This window comes from Dromiciops gliroides, chromosome 5, assembly GCF_019393635.1.
Source record: "Dromiciops gliroides isolate mDroGli1 chromosome 5, mDroGli1.pri, whole genome shotgun sequence".
NCBI classification, from domain to species: Eukaryota; Metazoa; Chordata; class Mammalia; order Microbiotheria; family Microbiotheriidae; genus Dromiciops; species Dromiciops gliroides.
Genome location: NC_057865.1, coordinates 140,692,862 through 140,711,700, shown reverse-complemented (window position 1 = coordinate 140,711,700; position 18,839 = coordinate 140,692,862).

Sequence of the window (18,839 nt, the reverse complement as noted above, 5' to 3'; positions counted from 1 at the left end):
TATATAGCCAAGACTTTAATAAATAAAAGATGAAACATTTGTTGTGTCTGAAGTCCAATAAAAACCTTGAATGTATTAGGCTGCATATTGTTGGTGTTATTGCCAACACATGGAATATCTTTCAACATCCATAGCAATCAAAACATATAATTTGCACCTATTCAATCAGTCTGAGAGTTCTTAACAAATTCATAATCATCCTATGTGAATCAAATTCTAATCTTATTATGGAAAAAAGTATTTCTTTGTGAGAAATGCTCTATACTAGATTAAAATGACATAAAACAGACCTTTGCTCAGCAATTTTGTACGATTTATTTCTTAGTAACATTTTATCCCATAAAGAAATTTTAAAGTTATAATGAAAATTTCCTTGGTGATCTCATATCTCTAAATTTAGTTCAGCAAAGAACTGGTACAAGAAAATTAACCAAAGTCCACTTCTTTGATTTGGAAACACAACAGGAAGTAATGTATTCTAGATAAAATAAAGCAAATATTTCAGTGATAGATGGATCTTTCCCAAAAATATTTAATTTCTCCTTCAAGATCTCTCACCTTTTCTAGTACACATACATAATCATCAGGAGATGATTTAAAGAATCACTAATATCCATTAGACTGGAATGGCATTGAGTTATGAGTTACTTTGACAAGGATCTACTAAGATCTTCTTGATCTTGTCTACTATAAATTTATCCTTGGCCAATTTACCAAACACCATTATTTCAATTATTACCTTATTTTGGTGACTTCCCAAATCCTACATGCAATTTGTAAAGTGCTTGATAGCAGTGATTTTATCCTTTGGTTTCTGTATTATCAGCACTTAGCATAGTGTGTTGCACTGAGCTGACATTTAGTAAATGTTCATTAAATTCACTCTATATTTTTCCCTCCATCTCCACTCAAGTTCTCATCTCTTTCTGCCTGAATTAGTAGGAAATCCCCCAGTGTTTCCATTCTCCTGTTCAATCTTCACACATGCTAAAATAATGTTTCTAATCCACAGATCTGACTTTTGTTAGTTACTGCCCTACTCAGAAACTTTCCTTGTCTTCCTATTGTCTTACAGGAAATTAGCCTGACATTTCAGGTACCTTACTTACTATCTGATCTGCATCTACCTTGCCAACCTTATTTTCCTCCATACTCCTTCCGTGTTGTAGATCCTGGTCAAAATTGTAATACTATATTAAATCCTTTTCTGTATATTCCCATTTCCATGATTTCATGATTGCACCATCTATGAATGAAAGACTTGATAAAATCCTTCTTCTTGTTCAAATTCAGATTTAATTCTACCTCCTTTCTGAAGCCTTCTCTCATCCCACCTTCATCTGGAAGTCTTTTGCCTCTCTGTTACTTTATATCACACTTATTTCTGTATGATCCTTATTCTGCCTATTAAACATATAAAGACATTCAAGATAAGAATGCAATGTAGTCCATCACTGTTTTCATAGGGCCTAATAGATTATTTTGTATAAAGTAATAAATTGACAAATGTTTCTTGGGTCAGTTCATTAAATGTTGGATATTGTTTGACACAGGTTAAAATTAAAATAAGTGATAATATTTCTCTTTCTCTTCCTTGCTTCATTCCTGTACTGGCAACCTTTATCTCAATATTTCCATTTGATCTCTTTTCCTCTTTCTTTTTCTCTGTCTCTTTATAACTCTTAGACCTTTAAGTATTACATATTTTCCCTTTCCATCTAATTATAATAACTTTCCATCTAGTTCTCATATCCTTCCTTCTCTAGCCTGCATCCAATCGTCTATGGCAACTCTTTACAGATGATGTATATCAAAATAACAAATGATATAATGCATTTTATATTTGTTTTATTTTACTGATTTGTTTTTCACATTTTAAAGTAACAAACTAAATAGATATCATCTAAAATGAGCATTTCCATATATAAGTAAAACAGAAAGAAATTACACACACATATGTATGTATGTGTGTGTATATATATATATATATATATATATATATATATATATACATATATATATAAATGAAAACTTGCCTTCAATTTTATTAATTTCTCCTTTAATTTTCAGGATTTCTAATTTAGCATTTAATTGGGGATTTTTAATTTGCTCTTTTTCTAGCTTTTTTAGATGCACGGCCAATTCATTGATCTCTTTCTCTTTTTTATTCATGTAAGCATATAGAGATATAAAATTTCCCCATAGCACTGCTTTGGCTGTATCCCATAGGTTTTGATATGTTGTTTCATTATTGTCATTCTCTTGGATGAAGTTATTGGTTGTTTCAATGATTTGTTGTTTGACCCTCTCATTCTTTAGCATGAGATTATTTAGTTTCCAAGTAATTTTCTGTCTATCTTTCCATGGCTCTTTATTAGATGTAATTTTTATTGCATCATGATCTGAGAAGGATGCATTTACTATTTCTGCCTTTCTACATTTAAGTATGAGGTTTTTGTGCCCTAGTACATGGTCAATTTCTGAATATGTGCCATGTACCACTGAGAAAAGTTTTATTCCTTTCTATCCCCATTCAATTTTCTCCAGACCTCTATCATATCTAAATTTTCTAACATTCTATTCACCTCTTTAACTTCTTTCTTATTTATTTTGTGGCTAGATTTATCTAATTCTGAGAAAGGAAGATTCAGATCCCCCACTAGTAGAGTTTTGCTGTCTATTTCCTCTTGTAACTCATTTAACTTCTCTAAGAATGTGGATGCTATACCACTTGGTGCATGCATGTTTAGTATTGATATTACTTCACTATCTACAGTACCTTTTAGCAAGATGTAGTATCCTTCCTTACCTCTTTTAATTAGATCTATTTTTGCCTTTGCTTTGTCTGAGATAAGGATTGCTACCCCTGCTTTTTTTACTTTAGCTGAAGCATAATATATTCTGCTCCAACCTTTTAACTTTACTCTGTGCATTTCTCTCTACTTCAAATATGTTTCTTGTAAACCACATATTGTAGGATTCTGGTTTTTAATCCACTCTACTATTCGATTCTGTTTTATGTCAGAGTTCAATCTATTCATATTTACATTTGTTATTGCTGTCTATTTACCTCCATCCTATTTACCCCTTTCTACTTTTCCCCCCTTCTTTCACCCTATTCTTCCTCACCAATGTTTTGCTTCTTACCCCTGCTTCCCTCAATCTGCCATCCCTATTACCACCCCTCATTTTTTGTGGAGCAATGAGGATTTCATGACTTGCCTAGGGTCACACAACTAGTATGTGTCTAGTATCTGATGCTGGATTTGAACGCAGGTCCCCCTGAATCCAGGGCTGCTGCTTTATCCACTGCACCACTTAGCTGTCCTCATACCCCCTTTTCTTTACACTTTTCTCCCCCACTTCTGCCCTCCATTCTATCAGGGCCCCACTTTTCCCCTTACCCTTTTACTTCCCTAAAGAATAAGCTAAGTTTCTTTATCCAAATGAGTATATATGTTATTCCCTCTTTGAAGTAAATCTGATGAGAGTAAGGTTGAAACAATGCTCACCCCTCCCCTCTTTCCCTCTATTGTAAGAGGTTTTTTCCACCTCTTCATATTATATAATTAATCCTGTTCCACCTCCCCTTTCCTCTTCTCCCTATATACTCCTTTTTTTCACCCCTTAATTTTCTTCATATCATCACATCAAAGACAATTTATATTTATATACTCTATGTATACTACTTCTGTCTGCCCAAATAGAGATACAGTTCTCAAGAGTTATGAGTATTATCTTCCTGTATAGGGTTGTAAACAGTTGCAAGGTCATAAAATTCTAGCAATGATGTCTAAATTCTAATGTATGGTTGCCTTAAATTAGAAGCTTTAGCAAGAGTTTAGATTTTTAAGTATTTATTAAAGTGCATTAGAAGTTAGTGAATAGAGAGAGAGGTCAAAAGCAAACTTCATTTAACTATCTCTAAGAGAGCCCAGCATCTGTCCTCTGGCCAAGCCCAAGTCAGTAACTGAAAATATTTTGCTTACCCTGTGGATTCTCCCAGAAACCTCCTGTAAAACAGGAAACAGGGCTGTCTACACACAGTTCCAAGCTAATTGGCTGGTAACATTTATTAACAGCTACCCACAGAAGGCAGACACAACTTCTGGATGCTGAAGTCACATGTTTTCAGGCCAGAGCTCCCTGCAATATCTTTCTCAGCATGTTGGTAGCGCTCTAATTCTCACACAGTTTAACCTTATTGAATAACTTTTTTCCCCTTGTTTACCTTTTTAAACTTCTTTTGAGTCCTATATGTTAAGATCAAATTTTCTATACAGTTCTGCTCTTTTCATCAGGAAACGTTGGAAGTCCCCTATTTCATCAAATGTCTGTCTTTTCCCCTGAAAGATAATGATCTGTTTTGTTGGGTAGTTCATCCTTGGTTGCAATCCAAGCTTCTTTGCCTTCCAGAATATCATATTCCAAGCCTTTTGATCCTTTAATGTTGAAGGTGCCAGGTCCTATGCAATCCTGACTGTGACTCCATGATATTTAATTTGCTTCTCTCTGGCTGCTTGGAGTATTTTCTCTTTCATCTGATAATTCTAGAATTTGTCTACAATATTCCTTGGAGTTTTCCTTTTGGGGCTCTTTCAGGAGGTGATCAGTGGATCCTTTCAATGACAATCTTCAGATTCTATAACATCAGGGCAGTTCTCCTTGATAATTTCCTGGAATATGGTTTCTATACTCCTTTTTCTTATCATGCCTTTCAGGTAGTCCAAAAATTCTCAAATTGTCTCTCCTGAATCTATTTTCCAGGTCAGTTGTCTTTCCAATGAGGTATTCCACATTTTCTTCTATTTTTTTCATTCTGTTTGACTGATTCCTGGTGTGGCATTGAGTCATTAGCTTCCATCTACCCAATTTTAATTTTTAAGGCATTTTTTTTCCTCAGTAAGCTTTTGCTCCTCTTTTTACATTTGGTCAAATGAATTTTTTAAGGAATTGTTTTCTTCAGTCAATCTTTGTGCTTCCTTTTCCAAGCTGTTTATTCTTTTTTCATAAATTTCTTGTCTTGTTTTCATTTCTCTACCCATTTCTCTCAATTGATTTTTAAAATCCTTTTTTAGCTCTTCCAAGGAGGCTTTTTGGTCTTGAGACAAATTCATCTTCCCTCTTGAGGCTTCACATGTAGGCAATTATTGTACTAGTTTAGGCAGTAACCATTATTATTAATTAAGATCACGTATTACTGAAGTATTGACCATGTGTCTGACTGACTTCCCAACTGATTACAGGCCTAAGTAATTGCCTCCCCAGCATGGAGTAAGAGTCCCAGGAAAAGGGCTGGAGAGAGCATGTGGCTAGTTCAAGAGCATCTCCTACTCAGAGAGAACATTGACCACATTTAACACAAGCTGAAAACCTCCTAGCACCCTATCATCTCTAAGGGAGAGCACATGGCCCCAAGCATAGTTCAAAAACTCTACATTACCTAAAGAGAGAGCTCTTAGCTGCCACACAACCTTCCTCACCAAGTGCGTGTCCCAGAATGGCCCACAGTACACTTAAGTTTCTTATGTATTCCTAACTTTATGACTTCCATAAGTCTACACAATAAAAAGCCCTAATTTGTAATGTTTTCAGTTTCCAAGGTCTAATTGCTCACACAATTAACAATCCACTTTCCTGAGCTGGGATGAAGAAATCTAGCACATCCCTAACATATCCCTTTGATGTCTAATTTCATTGGAATATAGCCATAGTTGTGATATCACTAAGTCAAAATGTATGCACAATATGTTTCCACATTGCCTAGCAAGATGGCTTTACCAGCTTCCAGCTCCATTGGTCTTCCTAAATTTCCCTATATCTCCAACAATTGTCATTTTCTTTGTCATTTCTGACAGGTGTGAATTCAGACCTCAGAACTGTTTTAATTTGCATTTCTCTAATTACTAGTTAGACATTAATTTTCAAGCTTGTGATAATGTTAAGACTACAGAAACAGTAGGAACTATGGACACTATGCTATGGTTCTGATATATACAAGTCTCCTAACCTCTCATAGCCTAGGACAGGCTTCTTAAACTTTTCCCACTTGCCACCACTTTTCCCCTGAGAAATTTTTACACAATCCCAAGTATATATGTATATAACATTAGTATATAAATGAAACATTTACTGCCATATTTTTCACAAACCTCACATTCAGTTAGTTATAAGACCTGATGTGGGTTCCGAACCCACAGTTTAAGAAGCTTTGCCCTAGGACAGGGATTCTTAAACTTTTATTCCACTCATTACCCCTTTTTATTGAAGAAATTTTTATTCAGCCTTGGGTATATAGGTATATAAAATAGGTATACATATATTTTTATGTTGCCAAATTTTTTGCAACCCCCCACATTCAGTTACATAACCTCATATGGGGTTACAACCCACAGTTTAAGAAGCTAGGCCTTAGGAAACTCTATAAGACCTAGAAGTTCTGTATACCAATGAAATCCAAGGTCTAGGCCATCTTCTTATCCCTAATAAAAGTGAAAGTGGAAAAATTCTATTGATAAAAGATGAAATAATACTTATTCCTGTAGTATTTGTGAAGAAAAAAAAAACATTATGGGTACCAAATAGTATGTCATACTTTTAAAGCTTCATCAGCAAAAACCACAGAAGATGTTGTTAAATATCCAGGAATTAGAAATGATTACCAAAAAAAAGAGTGAGGAGAAAGAAATCTGTACAATACTTCTCCAAAGTTCTTGACAGATATGATTTTTATAGGGTTATCTTCTGGAGCTGATATATGTACACAGTAAAAAGTACATGGAGAATACAACTACATAGTATCAAATCATACCACCCATCCAAACTCAAGAAACTATTTTCTAATACTCAGCAAGAACAAATGAAGAAAGTAATGAAGTATTGTTCTTTTATTGCTGAACAATTTTTCTCCATGATGTTCAATGAGTTTATCCTTAACAAAACTTTATTAACTTGTCAAATGATTCAATGAAGAGGATTTGGAAAGATAAATTAAGGAAATAGATTTGGAGAAGTGTAAAACTTAACAAACTTCAAATTTATAATATTCAAGCAAATTTCATAAATAGAGAGAAACATGGAAAAACTTCCATCTGATGCAACAGGCTCAACTACTTAAGCATTTAAATATTTTCAAGAGCCATTTTTTGATGTCTCTTAATTGGATATTTCTTAAAGCAAAACTTATCCTATTATTTCCAAGAATAGGTCATGTGTGTGTTTTTTTTTCATTTGGGAAGTGCTTTCAATACCAATCATGTATGTATGTATGAGTGTATATGTTTTATTGAAACTGGCTTTCTATATGGATACACATATTATTATGGGAGAAGATAAAAAGGAACATGAGAGAATAGAAACCAATCACTAGCCCCATTATTACCTGGCATGGGACATATGCCTCATAGCTCAGTAGAATCGACATGCTAGATAAGACAGTCATAGATTATTTGGGGGAGGGGAAATGAGAAGAGTAAAAGAGGCTTATGGGTAGGAATTTGAAGATTTCTTAAGCAGTGTTTTGTTTATTATTTGTGTTCAAACATTGCACTTAGCATATTGACTAAGCATTCAATACAAAATTGAACATCTGACCAATACTTAACAAATAATATATTATCTTCTTGCTCCAGTCCATCCTCCACACTGATGTCAAAGTGATTTTCCTAAAGTGTAAATCTGAGCTGATAGATGAGATTTTTAAATCCTTCACAACTTGAAGTCAACCTATATTTCACGTCTCATTGTACATTACCTCCCTTTCTGCTTTCTTCAAACCAACCAAACTGACCTTCTTTCTGTTCCTCATACAAGTAAATAGAGATAGACACAGAGACAGAGACAGAGATAGAGATATAAGTATATATGTACACATATATACACATATGCATATATGTGTATATATAGATATTAAAGTTGTACATAGAGATATAGATATATGTTATATCTCTCTACTCGTATTGAACAAGTATGTATCTATGTGTATATGTATTATATATATGTGTGTGTCTGTGTCTGTGTCTGTGTGTGTGTGTGTGTGTGTGCATGTATGTATAGATAGACATATCTTCCATCTGAGGGACCTTGAACTAACTACACTCCTGACTACAAGACACTCTCTACTCCTCTCTGCCTCACAGAATCCCTCTCTTGCCTGAACAAGCATTGCAAGTGACATCTTTTACCCAAAGCCCTTCCTGGTCTCATCTACTAGTGTCTTCCTCTTCCAAGTACCTTGTATTTAGCAATCTTAAATGTATTTAAATGTGTTATCTTCATAGATGTAGTCTGTCCAGTTAGAATGTAAATTCCTTAAGAGGAGAGTTTGCTTGATTCTTATTAGTTTCTGTTGTGCTTAATGCAGTACCTGGGACATCGTAGGTACTTAGTAAATGTTTATTGATTGATTGAAATAAAATTTAAGGCAAATAAAAGAGGAAGTTGAAATTCCTGCTTTTTATGTACTCTAAAGTATTTCTTTCCCCAATGTCATCAGAAGGATACTTGTCAAAAATGAGTTAAATTATCTTACAAGAGCATTCAAAGTAACACATTCTCCAAAGTTGAAAAAACACACACAAACAACTATTTTATTTATATCCCTTCAGAGGGAAATTGATTTAATAATATATCATGTCCCAAAGTATCAATTTATTTTTCTTAGTTATAAAAACTGATTTAAAAGGTGATTATGATTTTTTTAAAGCACTATCTTCACTTCTGTAAAGAATGTTGGCTGTTTTTAAGATATATCTCTCCCAACTCACATTGAGCAAGATACTAATTTCCTTATATAAATCTCTATCTTTTTCTATGCACAAACCTCCCTCGAAGTCAGTGACTTCAAGTTACTATAGCACCTGAAATTGCTCTATTGAAAATATTTTATTAAAATATAGGGTCATATTCATGTTCTTCACTCCCTCATTCATCTAACAAGTAAGCATAAAGAATACCAGGATGAAACACACTTGAAACATAAAAAAAAGATTGAAAGTTATAAAGCAACTTGTTAGAGAATTTAAATCATATTATAAAAAGGAAGTCTTGAGTTAAGAAAAAATGCAAAGTAGTTCTAATATAAGAGATTCAGTCAAAGATGAAACTAAAGATGGGGCAAATATTTTATTCATTACATGCTAACTAAAAGGCAAAAAGTTATAGCAATGTCTTATGCACATACTTCAAGAAATAAAATATTAATGAATAAAAGTAATTTCCATAGTAGCAAATAAGAATGAGTTTGCAGGAGCAAATCTGCTAGAAAACTTATGAGCCCTCTAAGGCTAAAGTGAAATTAGAACTCTCTAGAAATTTCCCTAAGGGCAAGATTTCATTATGACTTCTGAGTAATATGCTATTGGCAACCTCAAAATCTACTACCATCTTCGGTCACATGAAGGACAAACCAGAATTGGCACCAGTCTGGTCCATTGCTCAATCAGTATTTTCCCCCTGCCATCACAATGCATACCTGTCAATTCAAGACATCTACAGCATTAAGTGTAAGTGGGGTGGTGGGAGGGTTGAGTGATAGTTAATGGGAGAGGGAATCATGAAAATATCACCTCCAAAATTAAACTTGTTGTGACCTCTATTCAAGACAATCCCAGTCCTCCTCTAAGTTGAGTGAAAATGCTCAAAATTATTTTCCCATTGGTGCATTTTTTCAATTACATCTTAGCAGTAGCTAAGAAACATATTTTTGCCCATCTTTTCAACTATTTTGTTCCAGAATTCAAAATTTGACAGTTTTTGAAATTATATTTTTTTATGGGGCAATGGGGTTAAGTGACTTGCCCAGGGTCACACAGCTAGTAAGTGTCAAGTGTCTGAGGCTGGATTTGAACTCAGGAACTCCTGAATCCAGGGCTGGTGCTTTATCCACTGCGCCACCTAGCCGCCCCTGAAGTTATAAAATATTTTGACTCTTCCACCAACCAGTCTAGCCTGTTACATCAATTGTAATATTACAACAATTATTGCTTCATAAGTATATTCCCTCTCTTGATTTTTACTATCTTGGGACCAGTCAATAAGAGGAGAGTAGGGGGATCATATGTATTATACATACGTATAATAATCCAAGACAGCAGATATTTGGGACTTTTTTGAAAATGATCTTTTGAAAATAAACTCAAAATGGTAAAACTAACCTTTTGAAGTGAACTTTGTGGCAAAACATGTTTTCTCTATTAAGACATGAAAATATCTGTCCATGTGGCCTTATGGTATGAGATAAAAGAAACTTCCTCCAAATATTTGGCACAGTCTATTTTTAAATTGGGGGATTATATATGTTTTTAGGCCATTGGGAAACCATTTGGTAAATGAAATTTTAGTGCCATTGTAGTCTTACCTTAACAATTTTCCTCATTCCTTAAGGTACTGACAGTCTTCTCTCATTTAAATCCAATTCAGTGCAAGTCATGACATCACCCCATTGCCACAGTCCTCTTCAAAAATGAAGGACAAACAACAACAACAACAAAGTACTGAAGACTATAATCTTTAATTGCTAGTATGGCTACTTTTGTTTTTGCTCTCCTCAAATTAAATATCTTTTAAAATATGGATTTCTTGAACATCACAGCATGTGTACTTCGATTGAATGTTTCTTCTCTTTGTAAAACTTATTGCAATGTGCATTCACAATTCAATTTTTTTTAAATTTTTAATTGCCAAGAAATTAGTCAAAATTATATGAACCAGGGCAGCTAGGTGGCACAGTGGATAAAGCACCAGCCCTGGATTCAGAAGGACCTGAGTTCAAATCTGACCTCAGACACGACACTAGCTGTGTGACCTGGCCAAGTCACTCAACCCTCATTGCCCTGCAAAAAAAAAACCCAAAAAACAAAGAAACAAAAAAAAAACCCAATATTAACCAACTTCATGGATATAACTTTGTGAAAAAAATAGTTCTTTGAGTGTTGAAGACTCACTTATTGCTAGAATCTCTGAAGAAAATACCACAAAAAGCTTCTAATTTTGTTGGGACTTATCTTAAGAATTATTTTAGGAGGGGCAGCTAGGTGGCACAGTCCTGGATTCAGGAGGACCTGAGTTCAAATCCGGCCTCAGACACTTACACTTACTAGCTGTGTGACCCTGGGCACATCACTTAACCGTCATTGCCCCACAAAAAAAAATTTAGGAAAATGTTCACTTTTCTTACAGTCTTGCCTTGTTTCCCAGCTTGTTTCATTTAAAATGTTCACTCCTTGGTTTGAATTACTATCATTTATTTCATATTTCAGTTGTGGGATTCCCAGGGTATTTTATGAAGTGTTTTGTCAAGAAGACAAGAAAAATGTCACACTTTCAAATTAAGTGCTAGATTACCATGTTGTCTCATCTAGGGACTCTGGCTTATAATATATTATCTAGAGTGGGAGGTGGGGAGGTAGAAAGAATGAACATTAAAATATCTTGTACAATCATTATCCATTTGGGGGTCTCAGCCCCTGCATATGTTATGTTGGGCCAGAAATGGGAAGTTTTGATCAGAGGTCCTTTTGGACACCACTGCAAAGAAACACACTTTAGTTTCATAAAGTCTTCTAAACTATTCCAACATTGCATGCCAGGCTTGGTACAATTTGCATAGTTGTCCCAGTTCAGTCACATAACTGCTTCCCAAGGAAGGATACTGTGGGGCACATCATACAGTGGTTCCTTATCCAGATTGAATCACCTTGAGAATTGTTCCACATGCCCCTTATTGTCTGCCTCCACAAAAGGGCAAAGGTGGTGGATGGAGGTGGGTGAGTGTTCAGCACCTGGAGGGCACTGGCTCTTAGTTTGTGAGAATGGCTGTGGTTTTAAAAATTCATATCAGAGAATTCAAATGTTAGTGAGCATTTTAAGAAAAATAATCATCCTGCCAATCCTACAAAGGCTCACAGTGGGACCTAGAGGGTTATACCCTGATGTTAAAGACTCACCTGTGTGGTAAGCACTGCTGGCAGTTTCCTAGCAACAGAATCCTCACAGGCTATCATTAGGGACTCCAAAGGTGGAAGCAGGTCTGTTCTGTCCCATTGAAATCACCTTATTCAGGCTGTTGCTTGACAGATTGTTAATCAATTTATTAGTTTCTACAGAGAAGGGTACAATGAATAGGAAGTCTCAGGAGACTGTTTCTACTAATGGCTGATATTCCAAATTGTATACATACCCCACACAGAGGAGAAGGTTCCCATAAGTGGAACAGTTTTATTTTAGCTATCATTATGCATGGGGTTCATGGCTTATAATCATGTCAGAACCAGTACCCAGGGATTAAGTATTTCACATTACTGGAGGCATTCAAGGCCAATATGGCCTACTTTTTCTGTTACACTTAGAATACCTAAAAACAATTTTTTCTCCCATCATTATAAGATCACTTTTTAAAAATAATCTGGACGTTACTTTAGATATTCCTAATATAACTCTCTCATTTACTAGAAGAAAATAGGTTAAGTGATTTTTTTTTCAAGACCTCACAAGGAATGTGTCAGATTTTATCCTGGTTTTTTGATTCAAAATCCAATGCTCTTTCAATTATATCACAATGATTCCCATAGAATCATGTCATAGTAGTGCTTGAAGATAATCTAATATAGCACCCTCATTTTTGTTGTTGTTGTTGTTATTGTTCAATGATTTCAGTTGTGTCTGGCTCTATTTGGGGTTTTCTTGGCAAAAATACTGGAGTGGTTTGCCATTTCCTTCTCCAGCTCATTTTAGAGAGAGGAAATTAAGGAAAACAGGGTTAAATCCCCTGCCCAGGGTCACCCAACTAGTATCTGAATCTGGATTTGAATTCAGGTCTTCCTGACTCTAGGCTCAGTGCTCTATCTAATACACTACCTGTCTGCCTTTACCTTCATTTTATGTTTGAAAAAAAACCCTGACATCTGGAGAGATTAAATAGCATATTTTTCATACTGCCTACATTTCAATCAAACTTCACTATTTATTCACTCTCCTTGATATAATCCTAGCCTTTAAATATAGTAACACATCTTCCTGGGAAGGCTATTCTCTGACATTTTTTATTATGGTCAGCCCTCCCTTTTCTCAAGGCCCAGATCAGGTCACAATTATTCCATTAAGCTGTCCCTTATTCCACTTCAAGCTCTGTGTGATGTCTTCCTTCTCAAATCTCTCTTTCTATTACATTATTCCTCTTTCATGTGTTTATCCCATTATATTTTTCACATTTACAAAGTTATAGCCATAGGGGCGGCTAGGTGGCACAGTGGATAAAGCACCGGCCCTGGAGTCAGGAGTACCTGAGTTCAAATCCGGCCTCAGACTCTTGACATTTAATAGCTGTGTGACCCTGGGCAAGTCACTTAACCCCAATTGCCTCACTAAAAAAAAAACAAAAACAAAAACAAAAAACAAACAAACAAAGTTATAGCCATGACCTAGGAGACGTTTAGTTGAAGGGATAGTGTTATTCTGGCTGTATGCAGTCCTTCCAGGAAAGGAAGGGACTAAAGGACTACGGTGCAGGATTTTCCATTATACCTCCCCTACACCTACAAGTATAGAAGGGGGGGGAAGTAGCAGACAAAAAGTGTGTCTTTGGAAACTAGAGAGTCCTATGAAAGGAGAACAAGACCCCTGAAATTGGTAGCCTAGAGCCAATCAAAAAATTGAGGCTGGTTATATCATAGAATGAGGCGGGTCATAATGTAGGGCTGGTGAGACACCAGCAATTCATTTTCTTCAAAATCTCAACTGTCCATCCAACTAAGTAGATTGTTTTTTCCTGCAAGATCTAGAGTCACACAAGCAGAGCCAGCACTCTTTGTACTTTGGAGTAAAGTCTTGATCAACCCACTGTAGTAACAGTTAATAATTGTTTCTATATATGTGTTTTATTCATCTGAGATTATAAGTGCCTCTAGAACAGACATGTGTTTGCTTTATTTTTTTGCCCCTAACACCTAGTAGCATAGAAAACAACATCATTTAGTGAGCAAAAAGCTAGCCTTGGAATCAGGAAAACCAGGATTGATATCCTGTATCTCTCATATACTTACTGGTTATGATATTCCAAGGCCAAATCACTTAACCTTTCAGTACCCCCAGGCTAGGTTTAAGACTATAAAATGTTTCTTAAGGAGATAGGTTCATCACTAATGTATTGTTGGTGGAGCTGTGAACTGATCTAATCATTCTGAAGATCAATTTGGAACTATGCCCAAAAGGCTATGGAACTGTTCATACCCTTTGACCCAGTGGTACCACTGTTAGGTCTGTATCCCAAAGAGACCATAGAAAAATGAAAAGGACCCCCAAGTACAAAAATATTTAGCAGCTCTCTTTGTGGTGGCAAAGTATTGAAAATTGAGAGAATGCCCATCAATAGGGGAATGATTAAACAAGTTGTGGTATATGAATGTAATGGAATACTATTGTGTTGTAAGAAATGATGAGCAGGAGGAGTTCAGAGAAACCTGGAAGGATTTACATGAACTGATGCTGACTGAGAGGAGCAGAACCAGGAGAACATTGTACACAGTAAAAGCAACAGTGTATGATGAACAATGGCAATAGACTTGCCTCTTTTCAGCAGTGCAATGATCCAAAACAGGTTCAAAGAACTCATGATAGAAAATGTTCTCAACATCCAGAAAAAAGAACTGTGAATTATGAATATGGATTGAACCATACCATTTCTACTTTTGGACTATTTTTTTCCTTCTTTTTTGAGGTTTTTCCCTTGTGCTATGATTCTTCTTTCACAAGATGACTAATGTAGAAATATGTTTAATGTGATTGTACATATACAACCTGTATCAGACTGCTTTCCATCTTGTGGAGGAGGGAGGGAAAGGAGGATGGGAGAAAAAAAAAATTAGAACTAAAAATCCCATGAAAACAAATGTTGAAAACTACCTTATATGTAACTGATAAATAATAAAATACTTTAAATAAAAAAAGGAGGTAGGTTCCTATCCCAATGAAATCACAAGCCTGGTTGAGATACAAAGAGCACCAAGTTGTACAGTATATTTGGCATAGACACTTACTGAGTTAAATTGAATTCAATTACCCAAAGACATAAGCTGGTGAGTAGCAGATCCTAGACCAGAACCCATACCTCCTAATTCCCTGTTCATTGTTTCTTACTGACCAATGCCACCAGAAGTGATCTCACCCTCCTAACAATGGCTATCAAGATTAATGCCCCTTCCATTCAATTGGTAGTTAATCACAGACTGTACTCTGACATCACTTATTTTGTCTTTAACTATTATAAAACCACTTTTATTTTTATCTTAAAACTATTAGGACATTCTTATATCATTAATTAGATTTTATTACTTGGGCAAAGGTTATTTATTATAATACCTAGAAGGCAAAATGCAAGTTCAATGCAACCTACGGAGTAAGTTACAGAGTTAAATCGAGGTCATGAGCATGATAATATTTATCATGTCAAGTCATTTCATAGAATTAATACTTACAATAATGAATCACCGGGTTGGAATTAGCAATTGCTTCTAGACTATAAGTTCTTAGAGGACAGAGACTCCCTGTTATTCTTCCATGTGTTCTCCACTGGAGTTTAGTATTATAGACATTCAAATATTGGTTTTACATATGCTATTTCTTCTCAAATGCCTATCTCCAAGGAGGTGGCATTACTGCTAATGATACTTTTTAGTTCTTTCAGATTATATATGCATCAAATTCCTAATAGATATTGGCTCCAGAAGTATGAAAGGTCTGACAGTTTAGGAATTGGCTACAGCATCATTCCATTTGCGGTGGCCTGGGCTCCAGATAGACACTAGTCTCTACTTTCCTGAACGTCCACATAGTAACTCAAGATATAGCCAGGAAGACACTAAATTTCAATTTGAGAATTCACCAGTGTTTTTTATTACTCTGTCAATTCTAGAGTTTTGTATCCTGAGGCTTCTTCCTGGCACACACTTCCTTATGTTTCATTATTTAGGAAAGTAGGCAGAGATACTACTCTCTAGCTTCTTTAAAAGTCTCTGTTCCTATGACTAAGGATCCTACTGGATAGGAGTAGGGGGAAAAAGAAAAAAAAATTCTTTCTCCATATTAATCCTCTCTTATGGGGGCAGCTAGGTGGCACAGTGGATAAAGCACTGGCCCTGGATTCAGGAGTACCTGAGTTCAAATCTGGCCTCAGACACTTGATACTTACTAGCTGTGTGACCCTGGGCAAGTCACTTAACCCCCAATGCCCTGCAAAAAAAATAAAATTAATATTAAAAAATCCTCTCTTACCCCGACTATTGTACAAAAGCCCTGCCTTTAGTCCTGTAGCAAATTATATTTTAGAAGCCCAGATGTTATGGTACAAGATTCATCATAGCCTAGAGAGGTATTATGGCATAGTTTAAAAGTCTTCAATTTTGTAGTTATAGGCTGAACTCATGAATCTACCAATTACTTTCCATGTGATCCTGGATAAATTCCTCTATCTCCTCTGGCCTCAGTTTTCTCCTCCTCCTCCTCCTTCTGGCACCTAGCTGCCCTCATTTTCCTTCTCTATAAAAAGAGGGTTTAGAATACATGACCACTTCCATCTCTAAAGTTATGATCTTTCCAAGAATCAGATTGAATCCTTTATTCAGACTTATTGGACTGGTAACAATGACACAAAGGAAGAAAGTTGGATGGTGGGTAGAGGTTGGATAGGGAATGTAGTTTAAAAACTGCAAGACTGACAAAGGAATGCATTGAGACCAGTCCAGGGCACATAAGGAATTCTACCCATAATTGTTCATTCAGAGGTAGCTGGAAGTCTCCTTAACTTACATTCCTGAAAAGTCTCCAGCTCTTTTATCTGCCTCAGAATAAATGAAAACCCTTGGTTTTGAGACATTCCAAACCCTTATTAGTCTTTTTCACATTACATTGCACTCTCCATTCACGTTTATACAATTAATCTAAGATGTTTCCACAAATAAGTAAGCCACTTCATCTAATACAGGGATTGGTAGGAGATCTGTGATTTCACTCACACAGAGAACACCTGGGTGAGGAAAACCTCTCTACCAATGCAAAAAGGATGCTTCTCTATAGTATATAGTCATAAAGGCAGTGAAAGATTAAACGAGTTGCCGAGGGTGACACAGCATGCTCTAAGGAAAATGGGTAAATAAGTTGTACATTTGAAATTATTTAGAGTATGATTGTGAAATTAAAGAAGTAGTTCTGATCTGTTTTTTTCTAGATATTTATGTAAAAATGTTTCTTATATATTATCCAACAATTACAATTTACTTTATTTTTTTTTATGTGAGGAACTTGAAGATCTTTACTTCATCTCTAGCATCTGGTCTAATATTAATATATATATATATATACATACATATATATACTATATATATACACACATACACACACACACACACACACACACATATATATATATATATATATACATATATATATATATATATATATCTTAGATCATATAGCCATTAAAGACCAAACTCCTGCTCTACCTTTCTGCCCTGTAAAGTCAAGATGAAAATTGAATTCATGCTGGGAATGAGTATAATGTAACCCATTGAGACATAATCACCAGAAACATTGAACCAGAAACCTAGTCATAACTCAAAATTGTACTTTAAATCCCCAGTTGTCCCCAATGATTCAGGATAATTATAAAATTTTTCCCTTAGCCAGGAAAAGGTTAATTGCAGCTCTAAAAGATAACTAAAGGGGTGTGTCTCTAACTATTACTTATTAAATTGTTGTCTCTCAAAAAGCTGGAGAATTTTAACTACCTTTCCTCCATTCAGCTGCTAAAGATGGTCTATTTCTGAGTTTTTTCTAGTTTTAATATCTTTTGACTCCTGATTATTCCCATATACAATTGTGAATGATCAAAACTACTCCATACTTTATATGTTATTAATTTCAAGCAAAAGAAAGGAATGAGTTAATATTTAGTAATACACAAATAAAAATAGGACAAAAGTTTGAACCTAATCCTAAAATAGACAAGATTCTTTTTATCCTAACTTGGGGGTGGGACTCAGATATAATCATGAAATATGCTTCATCTTTTGATTTTATTAGTAATTGTTATAAAACTTACCTGATAAAATTATTTAATTCAGGATAACTTACTCCCAGAATATTGAACAGAACTACTTTATAGTAGTTCTCCTACCTTTCCAGTCTTATTACACCTTACTCCCCACCCCATATTCTGTGACACTGGCCTCATTTTTCTTCACACAAAACACTCCAATGCTGAGCATTTTTTTTTTTTGGTGAGGCAATTGGGGTTAAGTGACTTTCCCAAGGTCACACAGCTGGTAAGTGTTAAGTGTCTGAGGCTGGATTTTGAACTCAGGTCCTCCTGAATCCAGGGCCGGTGTTCTATCCACTGCGCCACCTAGCTGCCCCAATGCTGAGCATTTTTACTAGCTGTATGCTATGCCTCAAAATCTTTTCCTCATCCCTACCTCCTGGCATTCTAAATATACAGATATTCAAAGTCCAATACCCACTCCAAGTAATAGGGAATACTACTTTCCTTGCTATATGCTCTAATGGGATAAGTGTCAGATTGAAGTTGTGAGGTGAGAAGACAAAAAATAATTGCAAAAGGAATTATTAACTATGCTAATTGTTCCCAAATTAATATATCCAGCTCTAATCTTTCTTCTGAGCTCTGACCCTTTGTCACTAACTGCCTTGTGGACAATTCTACTTTGATGCATCTTTGGCAGTTCAAATCCAGGAGGCCAAATCAGAACTTATTTTCATCAAAGACCCTTCTTCAATCAACTTTCCAAATTTTGCTAAAGACTTTCCCCCCATTTTTTTCATTACACTAT